The following is a 21,152-nucleotide window of genomic DNA, read 5'->3' on the forward strand; positions in this document are numbered from 1 at the left end:
AGTTACAGTTGACATTCAATATTATTTTTATATTAGTTTCAGGTATACAGCATAGTGGGTAGATATTTATATAATTTACAAAATGATTCTCTTCAATTAGTCTCTTATTCATCTGGTTTTTATACATTATTACATTATTGACTATATTTTTTATGTTGTACTTGACATTCCCGTCACGATTTTGTAACAACCAAGTTGTAATACTTAATCCCTTCATCTTTTTCACTCAGCCCCACTATGCCACCTCTCATCTTGCAACCATCAATTTGTTTTTTGTATTTATGAGTTTGTTTCCTATTGTTGTTTATTTTGTTTTTTAGATTTCACACATGACTGAAATTATATGCTATTTGTCTTTCTTTGTCTGGCTAATTTCATTTAGTATAATACCCTGTAGGTTGCAAATGGTAAGATTTCATATTTTATGGCTGAGTAGTATTCCATTGTATATTTCATGTGTAGATAACTTAAAAGTGAAACATTGTATACATGTACTACTTCTTTTTTATCCAGTCTTCTATTGATGGGCATTTAGTTCTCGGCTGTTATAAATAGCACTTCAGTGAACACAGGGTTGCATTTATCTTTTCCACTTAGTGTTTCAGTTTTCTTTGGATAAATACCCAGATGTGCAATTGTTGGGTCATAGGTAGTTCTATTTTTAATTTTTTGAGGAAACTTCAAATTGTTTTCCAGAGCGGCTGTACTAATTTGAAATTCCACCAATGGTTGCCTTTTCTCCACATCCTCGCCTACACATTTTTTGACTTATCAATGATAGCTATTCTGACAGGTGTGAGGTGATAGTTCATTATGGTTTTAATTTGTGTTTCTCTAATAATTAGTGACAAGCATCTTTTCATATGTCTATTGGTCATCTGCATGTTCTTTGGAGAAATGCCTATTTAGATCCTTTGACTATTTTTTAATTGGATTTTCTTTAAGTTGTATGAGTGCTTTATATATTTTGGATATTAATCCCTTTTCAGATATATTACAGGCAAATATCTGCTCCCATTCAGTAGATTGTCTTTTCTTTTTGTTTATGGTTTCCTTTACTGTGTAAAAACTTTTTAGTTTGATATAGTTCCATTTGTTTAATTTTCCTTTTGTTTCCCTTGTCCAAGGAGATATATCAGAAAAAAAAAAATGTTTATTACTAAGAGCAATGCCAAAGATCACCTAATGCTTATGTTTTCTTCTAGGAGTTTTATGATTCTGGGTCTTACATTTAAGTTTTTAATCTATTTTGTTTATTCTTGGTATATAATATACTTTGATATGGAGTTTTTAGCTGACTATAAATTAGTCATGCTAATTCAAAATATAGTGTCATTCTCAAATAAGGTGATAGTCACATTAAACTCTGTATTCCTTACATTTTATGAAAAGGGAAGTTTATAGTCTAAAGTAGGGCCATAAAAGGGTTATTAAAAGGCCGAAGAGCTGGGAAATAAAGTAACATAAAGAGAACAAGAAATAGTTCATGTTATTTAATATGGTAAATAGAAGACTTTGGTATTTGTGATAATTTTCTTCAAATATCTAAGAGTTGTGCTTTTCTAAGAGAATACATTTCTTATTTGTCCTAGAAAGCATAACTAGAATACACAAGTATGAAATACGAGGAAGTTATTTTTCATTCTGTTCTTAGAAAGAATTTTCCACAAAGCCTTTCTTAAATGGAATAACAATTTTACAGACATTCTTCATCCACTACTAAAATTATTTCTGTTATGTAGAACGAATTAGAATATTTTCTTTAAAAAGTCCCTTGTAAACTAAAATTTTATAATTATATGCATCTATATCAATTTAATAATGGATAAATCATACAAATATTTGAAAATAAATGAAGATAATCATTTTGCACCAATAAGTAGAAGAATGCTAAGAGCTCATATTTTTAAGTGCTGAGAATGCAGGTTTATTTGCCTTGGAGAAGAGATAGAACAATTAATGTACACTGGAAATATCCAGGACACTGTCTTATGTATAGACATGTGCCACATAATGACATTTCAGTCAATTACAGGTCACATGTATGACTGTGGTCCCATGAGATTATATCGGAGCTGAAAAAGTCTTATCTCCTAGTAATGTGGTAGCCATTGTAATATCATGGCACAGTGCATTACTCATGTGTTTTCGGTGATGTTGGTGTTGCTTTATAAATTTAGTGTAACCTAAATGTATGGAAGTTATGAAGTCTACAGTAGTGTACAGTAATGTCCTAGGCCTTCACATTTACTCACCACTCACTCGCTGACTTCCTCGGAGCAACTTCCTATCCTGCGAGCTCTATTCATGATAAGTGCTCTATACAGGGGTACCAGATTTTAACTTTTATACTACCTTATTACTGTACTTTTTAAAATTTTACACATTTAAATACACAGATACTTAACCAATGTATTACAGTTGCTTACAATATTCAATACGGTAACATGCTGTACAGGTTTGTAGCGTAGGAGCAATAGGCTACACTATATAGTCTAGGTGTGTAGTGAGGTATCCCATCTAGGTTTGTGTAAGTGCACTCTATGATGTTTGCACAACATATCACCTAATGATGCATTTTGTTAAGCTGTGCATGATTGTATTCTAATTCTCAGTACAACACAAGTAATAGTGGGCAACTAATGTATGTAATGTAGTTTGAATTGCAGTTCAAATTTTTTTTCTTTTAAATTTCTTATTGAGATATAATTTATATACTATGCAATCACACCTTTAAAGTGTACAAACCTTTCCTCGCCCATGTCCTTTTTTGAATCCTATAGTAAGTTTGCCAAAAGATTGATAACTCCTGTAACTTTCTCAGTTTCAAGTTAAATCCAGACTCTTCTACTCCCCAAAGTCCTCACTTTCTGCATTCTATCTTCCAAGCTTTCTCTTTCTTCCGTTTACCTTTGTTTGCATGTGTTACAGAGGAGAGAGTGGCTGCTGGCATTGTTGCAGGGTTTAGGAGGAATGGTTGAGGGATCATCTGCCAGACAGAAAACTGAAAGTATCCCCAAAATCAAAGAAATGTATAGAACAAAGAGTTTCATAAGGTAATTAATTTTGTAAACTAGAGATTGAGGCACAACTTGGTCTTTCCCTGCAGCCTCTCATATTTTTGAGAATATAAATAATTTTATTAAGATACAGCTTAAATGTTTTATCTGTCTACCAAATGGACTATTCTGACTGCCTATATAAGGATCAGTTTCCCTCTATATGTTGCAGTAGAACACTGCCTTCTTCACAATGTAAGACTATCTGTATACAATTTAGTGTAATTGCTTATATGGTAGATCATGAACTCCATTTGAATAGGAATCTGATCTTTCTTAAGTACAGTTTTATCTCTAGTCCTTAACATAATGACTGACAAATAACAGAGGTTCAGTGAATATCTGTTGAAGAACAGGACCTCTAACAAATATTAAGACCTAATATGCTGTGCAAGGAAACAAATAAACAAAAAAAAAAAAACAAGAAGGTAAAATCATGAAGCATAAATGGAATTTATAGATTCGAGTGTGTTCTGAATAAATGCTTCTGGCTGACACTGTTCCAGAGTGGCTTTTATACACTGCTAAAAGCACAGCTATAGAGAAGCTATGTTCACAAGGCCAGAACATGGTACATTCATTCAAAAAATATTCACTGAGTATTTATTATGTGGTGGGGCATTTCACTATGTGGAAGGATGTTGCATAGAACAAGATGCAGAGATCTTGTCAAGACAAATAAAAATAATTAGAAATTGTGATGAAATAAAACAAAATTATAGTATTTCTGAATCTAGAATGTTTGTAACAGTGCCCAAAACAGAGAAGAGCGTCAATAATTACATATTCAATGACAAGAAAACAATAGAGGAAGTGGGACATTGTATAGCATTTCCAAGTAGCATTTGAACTTAGATCTAAATAAAAGAGGGAGAAAATAGGAAAAGAAAAAGTCAGAGAAACCAAGTTCTAAGACACTGACATATGAAATAGCTTTGTATAAATAGTTAAAGTCCAGAACAAGGCCAATATGGCTGCACTGGGCCAAGTGGGAGGGGAGTAAAAAGTCCATGTACACATTTCCAAAAGAGAAAACACTGATGGGCATTAAGCAATGTGGAAAATAATTTATGTACATTTCATGAAAGATACCTGTGGCTGTTTTTGAATAATGGATTATAGAGAAGATTGAAAAATATAAAACCCCGTTTGGAGGCTATTGGCAGTTTCAAGAAATGAAACCATCACATATAGAAGGAGAGAGAAGGAGGCAAGAGAGAGAGAGAGAGAGGAAGGGAGAAGGAAGGAGGGAGAGGGAGGGAGAGAAGTATATAGATATATAGTCATATACCACATAAAGACGTTTGGGTCAATGACAGATGACATACGCAATGGTTGTCCTATAAGATTATAATGGAGCTGAAAAACTACTATCACCTCGTCACATTGTAGCTGGCCTTAGGTCGTAGCAAAGTGCATTATTCATGTGTTTGCAGTGCTGCTGGTGTAAAAAAACCTTCTGTACTGACTGTCACATAAGAGCATAGCACATATAATTATGTACAGTGTATAACACTTGCTAATGATAAAAAATGACTATGTTACTGGTTTAGGTATTTACTATACTATGTTTTTTATAGTTATTTTAGAGTATACTCTCTCTCTCTAATTTTATATATATATTTGCTGTAAAACAATATGATGTGTTACACCGGCAGCGGCTTCATATATTTCATGTTACCACATTTCTTGATTGCATCATTTTCTCTTGAGCTTGATTTAATCTTGTGTTCTGTACAGTAACATGCTGCACATTTGTAGCCTAGGTGCAGTCAGCTATACCATGTAGCCTAAGTATATAGTAAGCTTTACTATCTAGATTTGTGTAAGCGAACTCTATGATCTCACGACAATGAAATTGCCTAGACACATTTCTCAGAATACAATCCCATGATTAAGTGGCACATGAATGTAGATATTTGCTATTAATAGTCTAATCATATGGGAAAGTATAATATTTATTCAGAAACAAACTTATATAACAAAAGATTGAGACTTTAACAAATATTATGTAGAAGATAAAAAATAAGTAAGCCATGGCAGTTATAGCAGAACTCATGAAAAAAAATCTATAAAAATGATAAAGCTGTACAAAGTACACTGTACAAACTATAAGTCTGTACAACAGGTTACTGTACATACTCAGGAACAAATGTTGAGGAATGACACTAGAAGATTCTTATTTATACAAAACCATAATGATGTGCACAGGAACTTCATTACAATTATTCATTTAAAAAACTTTCTGTAAATACAGAATTTCCTTCTCTCCAGTTCTAGAAAATGAACTTTATATCTGTCTGTCTGTCTGTCTGTCTATCAATCAAAGGAAGGAAGTACTTTGATAGAGAAATGAATGGCAGCCCTTTCCAATAGGTACAAAACTAACTGTTGGAGTTAGTAGACATATCTTGAGAACTACAAGAATTAATATCCTACTTGTTTTGATTTTCCACTTTAAGAATCTTCTCTTGTTTGAGAGGAAACCTGGGAATCTCATATCAGAAAGCCCAGATTGATTACTTTTACTTAATTTAATTTCATTGAAAGTTAGCAGATTTCCATGAGGTCTTATATATAATGTATTTCTCCAAAAGTGCTAAAGTTTTGTTACTTAAAATTTTTTAACATATTTATTTTCATTTTATAATTATTGTAGCTGGGAATTGGAAGAAGGTATATCAGACACTGTTAGCGAGATGCCACAAGACACTAAACAAACATTTTTAGATAAATACAATCAATACACATTCTCTTGTCTTCTGCTTTTATATCACATTTGCAGTTAAACAGTAAAAACCTAGTAAGCCCAAAGCGGACAGTTTCAACCAGGCCTACTGCGATTAGGAGATATTTGAAAGAATCACAAAGGAAGTAATTGTAGTGTAAAGGGCATCGCAAGATTCGAAGAGACACTCTCTGTAGAACTCCGATCAGGAGTTTTTATTTTTCTTCAAATGTCAGGAAAATTGATAAAACTCTTCCCAATGCAGCAATTCAGAGGGAGAGAAAGGAGTCTGAAAGCAGTTGTTTTGCCTATTAGAGAATAACTTCATATTTTCATGTTCCTACATAAACACGGATCCATGCACCAATAAATAAAAACAGAAACAACTCACACTGAAGCAATTCAACTGATGTTCTCTATTTTTTAAAGTTTTAACTTAAAAAAAAAAAGAGTTTACTAAGACAGATGCTTCTCCTAAATTAGTATCAGTCCTGACACAGAAAGTGACTCGCCCAACATTGAAGTGGTTTGGATCGATTGACAGGGTCTTTTACTGAGATGCGATGCAGAAAAGGAACAGGAAATTGTATAGAAAAATGCTGCATTAAAGGAGGCTCCAATAAAGGCCAGGACAAAAGTGTTCCTCGTGGCCTAATTTAATTAAATGTCTTATTACTTTCTTTGCAAAGAAAATTTGATATTTAACATGAAAATACACTGTAGTTTATAGTTTTGAGTGCACTACAAGTTAAATAATTTTTATCTGTATATACTTCATTCCTTAATGTGGTTCTAATCTTCTTAAACACCGGATATAATTGTTACTATCGCTTCTGTTGCTTTAAAAGAGTCTTTCTTCTTGCTAATTGGAGACACCTGAAATGCATGATCTTAATTGACAGTAACCTTGAAATCTTAATGTCCACAGTATTTAGGAAAGAAATCCTTAATGAGAGGTGCTTCATAAGGTTAATTTCTGTTTCAGAATGTATAACATTTCATATAAAATTTAGCATTACATTTCAATATATTTATTATCATGTTTACTGATCTAATGTTGACCCATTCATTTCATTGAGGTAAGACATGGAGTATACCTGATTTCTATTTGTGTTGTGTTCAAAACGATGTTTCATTACATGACTATGTGCAAACTTTATTTTTCATTAAGAAAAGAAAAAAAAAACCACATAAATAATGAAAATCATACTTGGAACAGCCAATAGATTACTACTCCTGCCTGTTGTATTTTAGCTTCCAATTTTTGACCTTTATAATTTTTTACAAAATCATAATTATATTATACATGTTAAACATTTTCTTATTTCTTTTTCAATCAGGTATCTTGCATATCATGCACTGCTTTTTTTTGTTGATAATAACCATTTTTATGTGTGTGAAGGTATATCTCATTGTGGTTTTGATTTGCATTTCACTACTAGCTATAAAGTTGAGCATCTTTTCATATGTGTTTGCCATTTGTATGTCTTCTTGGGAGAAGTGTCTGTTCAGGTCCTCTACCCATTTTTTAATTAGATTGCTTATTTTGTGTGTTTTGTTGTTCTTGTTATTGAGTTGTATGAGTTCTTTATATATTTTGGATATTAGTGTCTTATCGGAGGTATCATTTGCAAATATCTCCTCCCATTCAGAAGTTTGCCTCTTTGTTTTGTTGATAGTTTTGTTTGCTGTGCAGAAGTTTTTTAGTTTGATACAGTCCCAAGACAAGCAATAACAAGTGTTGGGGAGGTTGTGAGGGAAAAGGAACCTCACACACTGATGGGAATGTAAATTGGTACAGCCACTATGAAAACAGTATGGAGGTTCCTCAAAAAAATTAGAATAGAATTACCATATGATGCAGCCATCCCTCTTCTGGGTATCCACATGAAAAATTTGAAAACATTTATCCATAAAGATATATGTACCTTGATGTTCATTGTAGTATTATTTACAGTGGCCAACACATGGAAACAACTCAAGTGCCTTTTGATAAATGATTGGATAAAAAAGAGGTGGTACATATATACGATGGAATATTAGACACAAGAAAAGATAAAATGTTGTCATTTGTGACAACATGGATGATCATGATGATCTTGAGATGATCATGCTAAGTGAAATAAGTCAGATAGAAAGGACTGAGACCATATAATCTCATTCATAAGTGGGCTATAAAATCGAAAGCAACTAACAAGACAAAGACTCATAGACATACACAACAGTTTAGTGATTACCAGAGGGAAAGGATGAGTGAGGGAGGTAGATAAAGGTAAAGGGGGTCAAATACCTGGTGATGGAAGATTTGACTTTGAGTGGTGAACACGCAATGCACTATGACATAGTATTGAATTGCACACTTGAATTTATATAATTTTATTAACCAATGTCACCTCGTTTAATAAAAATAGTGTAATTTAAAAAAGAAATGCTTTTAATACATAACTTTAGGTCTTCATGTGTCATATTTAATAGATACAGTAAAATTCATGTAACCATTTTTTATATTTTAGGGAAATACACATGTTTTGTATTTTTAAGTTATAAGTAATATATATGAGTATAATATAAAACGTCATACCTAATTATTTCTTCAATATATGTTTCTAGAGATTAAATATATGAAAAATTTAAAGATAACTTGTTAGATGGATTCGAATTGCCTCCAGAAAAGGATGTTCAATTTGCATTTTTAATTTATTAGAGAAATTATCTTACTCCATCCTGAAAAATATTTGGTATTATAATATTTTTTTTAATTTGATAGGAGCATATAGAATTTTTTTCTTTAATGTTTTTTCTTTAAATTTTTTATATTTTATTCTAGGTTAGGTTAAACATTTTTTCTTTTCAGTTTATCTGTTAGCCAGTTATTTGCTTTTTTGCTGACTAATCTGTTACCGCCTTTTGTTCTTTTCTTATGAGAGTATTATTTATAATATGATTTATTTAAAGGGACTATTTTGCTTTAAATAATAAACTTTAGCTTATCACCTATGCAAATTAATCATTATCCCATCTTTCTGATAAACATACTTAAAATTCTGCCACATGAAAGTTGTATAATTGTCTATTTCTTTTCCTTTCCCTAATTTTTGGTTCTTCTGCTTTGAACAATTCCTCCAGTTTGAGAGCAAGTCATTATTGACTTATGTTTTTATTCTGGTTGTTTTATAATAGTATTGTTTACATTTAATGTTTTAACCTATCTGGGCATTAGTTTGGTTTAGGCTTTGAGTTAAATTGCTCATTTTAGTTGTTCCCTTACCGTCTATCTGTGATTTAACGGCTCTCTAGGACATAAATTTGAATTTCTTACATTTATACTTTATTCCTTCAATCTGTATATGCACACAGCCACTATAGTTTACTTATTTCATATGATATATATGTATGATATTATATCGATATTATTTAAGTTAATATATAATATATAATATACTTTTCCTTATGAAAAGTTTTAAATATTCATAAAAATAAACAGAACAATGTAATAAATCCCAAATCATACTTCTTTGACAATATTGGTGTTCAGTTGTCTTATCTATTCATTCACAAAATTTTGTTTTCATTTTAGAAAGATGTACTTTCCTACTGACAAAAAAATTCAAATGTGGAGAAAAAGTATAAAAGCACTTGCATATTGCGTTTATTGTAATAACTTGTTAAGATTTTTTACTAGAATATTTAAAATAAGTTGCATGAAACTTGCAAAAACCTTTGTATTTAATTCTAAAATACATCATATGTGGCTTCTAAGAATGAGAGCATTTTTTCATAAAACCACAAGAACATTTTCCCTTCCAGTAAGTAAACATTGTAACAATAATATCATCCAATATAGAGTCCATATACACTTTCCCAAATTTACCCATCATGTCTTTTTAAAATCTAGTATCAATTCAAGTATGTGTTGACTTCATTATGACTATCCTAAAATATCTATTTTTTTGGTATTTCGTTTTTGAGCAATCTATATCACTTGTCTAAAAAAAATCACAAAATCAATTTCTGTGATTATTTTCAAGATAATAAATTCAGAAAAAAAATTTGACAAGACAATTATGAAGTTATACTACATACTTTTCACTGCATCGTATCATGAGGATATATGTCGGTTTGTCAGTTCATTTTGATTAAGGTGATTTTATCAGCTTTTTATGGAAATACTGTAAATTATATTGTATTTCTCTTTGTAATTCATAATAAAACTGTGTGAGGTTCTGTGAATACCTTATTCAACAATTGTTATTGAAGTTATTAATTGCCTGAATTAATTAATGCATTAATGATCTGAATCAATTAATCCATCATTGATTAGAAAATAATGATTTTTCTTCTTTTTTCATTATTCTATATTATATAGCATTTTTTAGTATAGGCAAACTTTCTCCCCTTTTTTCTATCTCTGCTTATAGTTGTTTATTTTTTAATATGATGCACTTATGGATTCTTTCTCTAGTCTAAGTGTTATTAAGACTTAATTGTCATTATCCTTTTGATAATACAATTTTCCCAGAGGAAATACTTCAAGTTGGTTGTAGTGTTTTTTTGATACGTTTATCTTTTGGCACCTTCCTTACTCTAATTCTCAGAAGATGCTCCAGCCTTATTTTTTAAAAATATTTTTATAGCCCCAGATGTATTTTCAATACTTTCTTTAAGGAGCTATAATTCAAATCATGATTCAAAAAGAATCATGATTATCTAGATTATTTGACTTATTAAGGGTATACGTCTGAATGCTATGCTCAAAAGTTATTTGAATTAATTAATTTGCTGTGGGTGTGTGAGAGAGACTTTGCTATAATTCCATATATAGTTAGGTACATTTTTATATTTAATTTTATGTTTTGCTTTTTTATCCTTTTGATTTTTAAAATTCTATATTATATGTATAGAATTATATCTACCACCTAAGTTCTATACAGAACTCTTCTGTATAAAAATTTAATAAAAATAAAAACAATCAACAGAAGTTGAAGTGATCCCAGAAAAGAACATAGACAGTGACAAACAAACATAACTGTATTATAAATGTATGACAGAACTTCAAAGTAAAGGGTGAGAAACCAGGAACTGACAAATAACTTTGGAAAATCAAGTTTGAATGCATCCTGTAAAGCCAAAGTTCAAAGGAACTGATTTTTGGTTTTTGGTTCTGGTAAATTTGTGTCTTACAGGGTGCAGCTTAACCATTTTTGAAACTACTTTTTAACGTATCCTAGATTTAATCAAATAATATACTGTAGATAATGGAAGCCAGTTTCCTTAGGTTATTTATAACTCACAAATAAACAAGAGAAGAAAGCTAGAATGAACCTTGCAATACTGAATTAGAGCCAGAGATCTTAGCAGGAACTTGTGTTTAACAGAACACCTATTCGATGTGGGTGTACATATGTGTTAGCATATTTACATATATTTCCTAGCTCCGTCTTTTGAGAGGGCATTGTAACAGCAGTGAAAATATCCAGTGTCTATATCTTGGTTTCTAAATATTCTACTGTAAAAGGAAACAGGGCTCCTGGGTAAATGGCTGAGTTTAAAACTGGGCGAGGGACTATACACTATGATCACTATGATCTTGGATAATACACTCATGGATAAGGGATACTGAGCTCCACTTTCTGGTGTGGGGAAGTCAGTTGTGGTGGAGAGTATCCACATAAATTATTTGGATTTATTCATTTATGTTTTATATCAGTACAGAGTTGTGGACATTTATTCTTTGGGTTACAATGTAAACCATCATTATTTAGGTGCTCATATTATTTCAGATTTGGACATTCAGAATCTTCATATTGTCTCTTCTACCCTTTGGCATTCCCTGATCCTGAGCAGAAACAAGAAAAAAGTTGGGGGGCCAGGAATGTTTCCTTAGTGGATTCTTCACCACAGGGAACAATGAAAGCATGCTATAAGTTTCATGTATAAAATTTCATGTATAAAATGAAACCTGTAGCGTGGTTTCAGTATAAAATTATTTCAGAGATAACACTTCAGTGGGGGGGGGGACCTCTCCAAAATACTTTAAATCTAAATTAATTCTAGTTGGTCTTTTTTAATTGGTAACATCAGAGCGAATACATCTGACATTTTATTGTAGCACTTGTTGTAGTTTTATTGAAGTATAACACACAAATAAAATCTGTCGATAATAGAAATTTTACCAGGATGGAAAGATGAACATCTGCTCTGATATGAAAAACTTGTATTCTAATCAAAATAATTTTACTTCTTAAATAATTCATGGGAAAATACAAGATTAGAATAATTGTTCATTGGTAAAACTCCAAGTTTTATAAAATCCACTTTATTTAATTTTAAGCAAAGCGGATTATAAGTTTTAAACATAACAATCCCTGGAAAATGGTGCTGCTGCTAGTGGCACTACATATAGTATCTATGAAACAAACTTATCTTCCTCTCCACATTTTTGGAGTTTGTAATATATTTAGGAACAATAAATGCTAATTATAGAGTATGGTGCTTTTACTAAAGCATGGGCCTTTGATGGATAACCCCAATTAGTCTTCTTGGGTGAAATATCTGTTTAATTTGCTATCTAAATATGGATAATATGTTATTTAAAATTGTGTTTAAAGTATGCATATGATTTGACTTTTAATTTTTTAATTGTAAAATATAATACATATGGTACAATCTACTGATGGGTAATAAACAGTGTAATAAAATATTAAAAACTAAAGAGCCTTCGAACCACCATTATAGTCAATAAATAATATACTACCAATATCCCAGAAACCCTTAGAATAACCCTTCCCAATTATCTACACTCCTTTAACCCGTAAAAAAAAAATGCTATCATGTTTATGGCAATCATATTCTATCTTTTTGAGAATGGTACCACCTAAGTATATGTATATAATTATACAATATAGTTTTGCTGTTATTTTAGTACATATACCTGAAATCATCAAACATAATTTTTTTTCTGGTTGCTGTTGATCAGCATGTTGTTTTGATTTATTCATGTTCTTGTGTATAACTATAGATTTTTTCCATCGATATATAGTATTTATTTGTATATAAGTGTAAAATAGAACAGGATGGCATGGAAAGGGAAGGGATGGGAAGGGAAGAATAGGTCATTGTTTAAGTGTGCATTCCTATCAACAGTTGAAAGTCCAAACTGTTCCATATTTCTGCCAACTGCTGATACTGTCAGATTTTATTTTTTTGGCCTTACATTGTTTTTTATAATAACATTGTTATCTTGTGAATCATTCTAGTGGATACTGGAAGTAAGACAGTCATGGGAATCCCAAATTTATAGCCAATTGGACGATGGCCTCTGGACACGTAAAGTACAGCTGGGTCTGAAGTAACGACATTCTTGTTGGAGACTGTGACCCTTAATTTCAACTCTGGGTGGTTAGTGCCAGAATTGAATAGCAGTGCACCTCAGTTAGGTTTTTAACAGAATAGTGGGCTCTAAGGCTGGGCCAGTAGTCTCAGGATCTGAACAACATGGTCACTATGAGCTTCTACAACCGGATGTAATATAACAGCTATGGGGATAGTAAATGGCATTTTAAAAAAAACAATTGCACAAGTTTAAGGTGAGAAGGATGTGATTTTGAATACTTCTGTCATATATTCCTAACAATGTTTGCTTATTGCTTGGGGTCCCTGTCATAATTTTTGGAAAGAGGTTTCTAGATGTTCCTCATTATCACTCCTTCCTCAAGATTCTCCAGTGAAGCTTCTGTCCCAACACTAGATTAATGTGCATTGATATCTGATTCGTTTCCCTATGTCATGCTTACTTATAAGCAACCAGATTGGTTCTTATAACTAAAACTTTTCAGTTGCTCCCAAGACTTTTGGAGACATTTAAATCAAAAATCCTTCTTAATTTGGACTCTGCTTATTTTTCTGAAGTATTTCTTTCTATACTCCTTCAAACTACAATGCTGCTACACTGAATTTCAGTCCTTCAAATGACCTGTCCTCTCTGTCAAGATAAGTGATTTTATTTGTACCAGGTGTTTTCCACTCATCTATTATAAATTTCAATTTTCTGTGATATTTTATTTTAAGAATACACTGATTTAGTGAATATCTAAAATTTGAAAAACTATGAGGTGAATTACAAAGTTCTCTGAAATATTTCATAACAATAGTTTGAATTACACTTTCTAGCAAAGAAAAAATATTTCCAGCTTATTCAGTCAACATTGTTCATGGGCTATTATCCAAGTGTGTCTGTGTGTGCTCACGTGCATGCACGTGTATGTTTGTGTGTGTGTGCGTGCACATGCATGCAAAGAATCTAGTAAATGTCCTCCAGATGGTGTGATGGGTAAAGGGATTTGCTGCCTTTTTTTCTTAGCATTAAAGCCCTGGGTGTCCCCATGGCTATGCATGAGGAAGGTATCCCTGTGGCTATGTGTGAAGTTTCAAAGCTTTATTCTTGTTTTGTAAAAGTTTCCTTTAGCGTAGCAACACTCAGAGATAAATCTAAAGGCAAAATAACTTTTAAGCTTGGAGTTATACTATGAAGATTACTTTCTTTGGTAAAAAGAATCCTAAATATTGTCTGAAAACAGGTCTCCATGGGCACATTTTATGATTTGAAAGACTTTTTTTTCTTTTTCTTAGAAAGGCTGTTTAAAAACCTAAATAACTAACTTTAGTGAAAGAGAAAAAGAGCCTACCAACTTTGGAAAGTAGGAAAAGCATCTTACATCGCCTGCTTCCTGTCTACAATTCAGCCACTAGATCAGGCAGTCATATCGGCCATGATCAAAAACAGTAAATACCAATTCAATTTCTAGATTTATAATAATAATTTAAAAACATCATTTTGTCATGTTAATTTAATATTTTTGAGGCTTTCTCGTTCCATATTCATTCTGCACGTTTTTCCCTTCTTTACTAAATTTGACATCACTTGTGTCGCTCTTCAGATCCTGCCTCTTATTTCAACCATTGTGTGGGTTCCAGTCACCTTTAAACAACATCTTTCCCTGTTTTCATGCTGCAACATTTCCTGTGTCATACTCCTAGCCATCTCAGTTGATGTGGAAAGTTAAATAAACTCACTCTGTGCCCATGCAAGCATAACCCAGAGCTGGAGGTGAGTTAATTGTGCATAGGGTAAACATTGTTCAATGGAAAGTGTGACCTAATAAATAAATGATCACCTTTTTCTCCGCCTTCTACTAAGATGCATTCCATTTGATGGCCCTAAACAAACAAGCAATCGGTTGCCCTCAGGAAGGCCAACTCAATGAGACATCATTGTTATGGCTCGGCATTTTCCCCTCCTCTACTACTGTATTTGGTCCTTTTCCCCAGGATGACATTTCTCTCAAAATTCTCTTACATATGCATTTGTTTCAGGTTCTTATTTCTAAAGAATCAAGCTAAAATGTCACCATCATGTCTAATAAATCATTAAATATCTTATGTTTTACTTATTAAATAAATTGCAAACTTATCCTTCTCTCCTTTTTCCAGTGGCATGACTGTGTCAGAACTTTGGTTTAGCACCTCATCATTTCTAATTTTCCCTTTATACAGTCTCCAAATTCTTGGTGTTACTGTTAATTATCTTCCACATAATGCAAACCCTGCCACACATCCCTGTATCTACTTAACTCTGATTAACATCTTAGACATTTAGTATGGCATATAAGACCCTTCATAAACCAGTTAATGGTTGCTTCTGTAGCCTAATCATCTTGCATCCAAGTCCTAGTTTCTATCATGTACATACTATATTGCAGGTAATAAGAAACTTCTTGAAAGATAAGCATATGTTGTTACATAAATGTCTTTTATGTAGGAAAGGACTAAGTATTAATCAGGAGACATGTGTGTACACTTGGCAACATTTGTTTACATCTCTGTACACATGGCCATGGGAATACTACCTCCTGCCTCGTACATTTGTCATCTTCATAATATAACCAGGTATTACTTGCTCTGAAAAAATTGCTTTGATTGCATACTCGATAGTGGCGTAAACCATGCCTTTTTCTCTACTTGCTCCTCTATCTATTATGACATAATAGATATTGTGACATAATCTATTATGTCACAAGTCCTTTTTTCTTCTTTCAAGTATTTGTTGAGTTTAATTGTATGTGTTTATCAGAAAACATTACATTATGTTTTTCTTTTTTAATGCATGGCTATGCCCGGTAGATGTCATAGCTTTCTCAAATTTAAAAACACAAGTTAATTTTACATCTGTCTCAAATACTTCCTAAGGGATTCCTTTCTGCTATTGGTAGGAACCAGAATTGAAAAAAGAAGACAAGGAAGAGGCTTATACAGTTGAGTATATTTAACGCCTCCTTTTACATTTTCTATATAAGCAGCGGTGAGAGGCTGATCATACATGAAATCTTGAGAAAGCATTTTGGACTGCAGAAAATAATAATATAAGTAGTACAACCAATTAACTATTTAATATTTCAGAGGAAAGATGTATTGATTTTCGCTATGTTCTTTGGAAAGACATAACTGAGGGATAGCATGGGCTGATTTATTGATGTTGCAGAATTAATTTAAAAATCCAGTAGTAGTATCTAAAATGTAACACCACTGTGATACTTAGTGCACATTGGCACATAAAAGATATACACAATGAAAGACAGGGCAAAGGAATTCAAGCATGTTAAAACAATAAATCTGTATGGGGGAAAGCTTAGTGGATACGTAAGCACTTAACTATGATAAAATATTAAACAAATAAGATGAAATAATATTTTAAATGGTAAAACACTAATTTTATCAGTCGCTTAGCTTGTTTTCTATTATATTATTATTTTTTGAGGTTCTGAAAAATAAAATATACAATAAAATTAATTAAAAGCTCATAGAAATTTCATTAAAAGCTTTTTTTTTTAACTGATGAATGGTTACATTTCAAAATAAACCTCAAAGGCAATAATAAAATTAGTTTGAATTAAAATGTAGTGATAAAAATCTTTATATAAGCTAAAAATAAATTATTTCTTATTCTATTCTAAAAAAATAAATACCTAGAAATTAAAATTTGAAAATAAAATAAAATCATAATGAAAGGCATGGGATAACGTTTGAACAAATGTGAAAAAAAATGTGTACAATCGGATAAAAACACAATATAAGTATACAAATTTAATAAAGTTATAATAAAAGTGTCAAAGTTTTAAAGAAGGTATTTTTGAAATTTGTATAAAAATATAAGAATTGCCAAGACAATTATTAAAAAATGAATATAAGGATAAATATACATCAGCAGACACTATATGTGGCTACTTAACAATTGATCCCAAATCTCTTCTCCATTGATTCACTTTCACTTCCCTGATTCAAAAAGTGAGATATTTTAAAAGAATTGTTTGGGGTTTTTTGTTGTTGTTCAGATCTGAAGGGACACTGCTCCCAACAAGACATTCAATTAGCCATTAGACATATGAAAAGATGCTCTACCTCACAGCTATTAGAGACATACAAAGCAAAACTATCATGAAATTACCACCTTACACATATTAGAATGGCTATTATCAATAAGATAAGTAATAATAAGTGTTGGAGGAGTTGTGGAGAAAAAGTAATCCTTACAATGTTGATGGGAATGTAAATTGATACAGCGGCTATGGAAAACAATTTGGAGTTTCTTCAAAAAATTAATAATAGAATTATCAGGTGACCTAGCAACGTCTCTTCTGAGTATCAATACCCCTCCAGATTTGAAAACATCTGTAAAGAATATGCACCCTGATGTTCACTGCAGTATTATTCACAGTGGCCAAGACATGGGAACCACCAAAGTGTCCTTCAGTAAATAATTGGATAAAGAAGAGGTGGTACATATATACAATGGAATATTACTCAGCCATAAGAAAAGATGAAATGCTGCCCTTTGTGACAACATGAATAGAACTTGAGATTATCATGCTAAGAGAAATTAGACAGAAAGGGTTGAGAACCATATGCTCTCACTCATATGTGGTATATAAAACTTAAAGCAACAGACAGACAAATAAACAAACAAAAACTCATAGACACAGAAAACAATTTAGTGATTACCAGAGAGAAAGAGGTGTAGAGGGAGTTAGATACAGGTAATGGAAGTCAAATATATGGTGGCATAAGAAGATTTGACTTTGGGTGGTGAACACACAATGCAATATATAGATGACGTATTATTGATTTGTATGCTTGAATCTTTTAAAATTTTTATTAATCGATGCTACTCCAATAAATTTTTTAAAAGCGAGGAATTTTGTAAACTTCACACTCTTAGGGGTGGTCATGTAAACTAGTTTTGCCTGATGAGACAGGTCTAAGGTGAAGTATCATTGAAAGGTTTTATGAAGATATATCCTCTTTGACAAAAGGTATGCCCATAAGCCTACCTTTTGTAAAATTCTTTCCCAATAAGCAATTTAGGATAGCAAAACAAACAAAAAAAGGTGTGCTCAATAATTAAGTTCTCCCTATTTATTTCTTCTTTCCACCCTATTCTTCCTTTACACAAAGTAAAGTGAATACCTGAGATATAGAATTACAGTAACCATCTAGCAATCATGAGGTAATAAGATCAATGATAAAAGTTTAATACATCAATGCTAGCAAAGCAGAAAGATGTAATAAGTCAGTCTTTAATAACATTGTTCAATCTACAAATCACTTGTTGACCTCGTGAATCATGGTTAAAAATAAATTACTATTTGCTTTTAGTCCCTGTTATATGAGTTTTCTATTACTCAAATTAACTTTAATCAGTAATTATTTATGGAATTTCAGTTAAATGGTAGAAAAGGTTTATGTGAAACTGAAATGCTAGTTAACAAAACAGAAAAAAGTATTGCTGCCTTCATGTTGCAGGAAGAAAAACCAGAATTGATAATTGATGAAGACTCTGTTATAATAATATGAGATAAGGAACATTTCCAGCTAAGATGGAATAGCTGGATTTAAATTTACCACTCTGCCTGAAACTATTAAGCGACAACAAAAGTTATATGAAACAACAGTTTTCAGACATTGGGCAGAGCATAGCAGTGATTCTGAGAGACAGTAAAGAAACAGGAGAAATGAAAACACAGATCAGATCCACACTAAGATTTGTACATTGTTGGTCATAGTAGCTTTATAATAAAAACCAAAATCTAAAAAGAAAGAAAAAAATTCTTCACCTTGTGAATAGATAAACAATTTGTGGTATATCTATACAATGGAATGCTAGTTAGCAAATAAAAATAATGAAATATTGATATTCTTAAGAGCCTAAATAAATCTCAGAATAGCTACACTGGATAAAAGAAACCAGACCAAAAAAAAAGTATGTACTGACATACTGTATGATCCCATTCATATACATTTCTAGAAAATGCAAACTAATTAACCATGATTGAAAGCATATTAACAGTCTATTGAAAGTAGGGGCAGTGATGAGAAAGAGGAATAACAGAAGTTGATAGTGATGGGCATATTCATTATCTCAATCTGGTAACAATATCATGGATACATATTCATCAATAATTCAGTACTTATTAAATTACATATTTTAGATATTTCTATTTATTGTACATCAATTATATCTTAATAAAGCTGTAGAAGATATCTTCAAGTTCCAACTGCCGAAGATTTCTTAGAAGATGGTGCCTTTCTTTATGTTTCTACTACCAAATTGCCTTCAGGGGTCTCAAATTACATTAATTTTTTTTTCTTCAAATAATAGTGACTAAAACTTGTTATGATTTTAACATGTGCCAGACAAAGTGTTGGGCTCTGCACACATTATCTTTTGCCTGAGCAATTCATGGTGTAGAATACAGTTTCTGAATCTAAATTCAAATGTATATAAATATGTTATATATTTATATATTTATGTATAAAATACACATTTATAAACATATATATGGATGCATACATATATATATCTATCTATATAATACAAAATCACACAAGTTAATGAGATTTGAGAATCCAGAAAAATAATTAAATATAAATATATGAATTTATTAGTTGATAAGTTTGAACTTTTTTCAATGGTTAAGAAGAATATTTCATAAATAACATTGGATACAACTTGCAGGCTATTCAGAAGATAAAAATATTAAGTTGCATGCCAAATATAAATGTAATTTCTAGATAAATTTGTTAAAGAATGGACAACAAATTCTTTTTAAAAAGTGAAAGTGATTGAGTCCATAGCAAAATAAAGTGTAGATAATAAATACAATGAAGATTTAATTGACTTTTTTTGATGTTTACATTTTTAACAAAACAATCACTGTTTGTAAAATTTATTCAAACCCTTGCTGGTTTACAAGCATTTAATTTTCTGGTCCAGTTATTCCACTGAAAACATGTAAATCTTGAAACAAAAAACATGCAAACATTTTGGGCATTAATGACATTTTTCTGGATTATATATATGTACATATATATCATATGTAATATATATACATATATATTATATATGTGTCCAGATATCATATATATATATACCAACTCCTTTTAATTGAATTTTTTCCAAGTGTGACATATGATTTTGAAGAAAAAAAACAATATACAAAACATGCAATTAAATTCACTTTAAAATCTCACCACCTGTTTCCAGATTTGATATTTGTGTTTACCTTCATCTTTTATATTTTTCATACTATTCTATTTGTTCATTAATGTAGAATAAATGAAATTTTAAAGGAACATATTTATTTTGGTTTCCCAGAACAAGCCAAATGCAGTCTGCCAGTTTGTTTTGTAAATAGGGCACACTCACATCTTGCACATATTCCATATTCATGTTCCTTTTAAGACATTTTGCAGATGGTGAACTACCTACATGCAGTCTAGTGAGAAAAAAAATAGAGTTTCTTTTTTAATAGGATACCATAACTGTACTTCCATTTTGATTCTGTGCTTGTTAATGCGCCTCTGACAATGTGCACAAGGGACATGCACCATTTCTTTAGAGTTTTCTTCATTTCCCTGAGAGCATAAAGCCATGTCTTGGCTATATTTTTATGTCTAACCAAAACAATCATATATTTTCACATGGTTTATTTTCTGGACCTTTCAATAGTCAGTTACTTATTATTGCTTTTCATCCTAATTTGCATGAAATAAATATTATCTAATCCAACTGGATACTGTAGATAATATTTACAAATATATATTAAACAGTTTCCCCAAGTTGCATTTTAATGAAATATAATAATGGGAAATATGATAAGAGAAATTTTATAGAAATATGATATTTGCTATCATAGTACTTGTTGGGATTTAAAATACCTTCACTGTATTATATCTGCCATTTGGCTTAAACGAAATTGATACCCTATACCATAAATATGATTAACATCTTTGAAAATTTATACTAACTGCTT

The sequence above is a fragment of the Rousettus aegyptiacus genome, unplaced genomic scaffold (genome assembly GCF_014176215.1).
Source record: "Rousettus aegyptiacus isolate mRouAeg1 unplaced genomic scaffold, mRouAeg1.p scaffold_m13_p_11, whole genome shotgun sequence".
Lineage (NCBI taxonomy): Eukaryota > Metazoa > Chordata > Mammalia > Chiroptera > Pteropodidae > Rousettus > Rousettus aegyptiacus.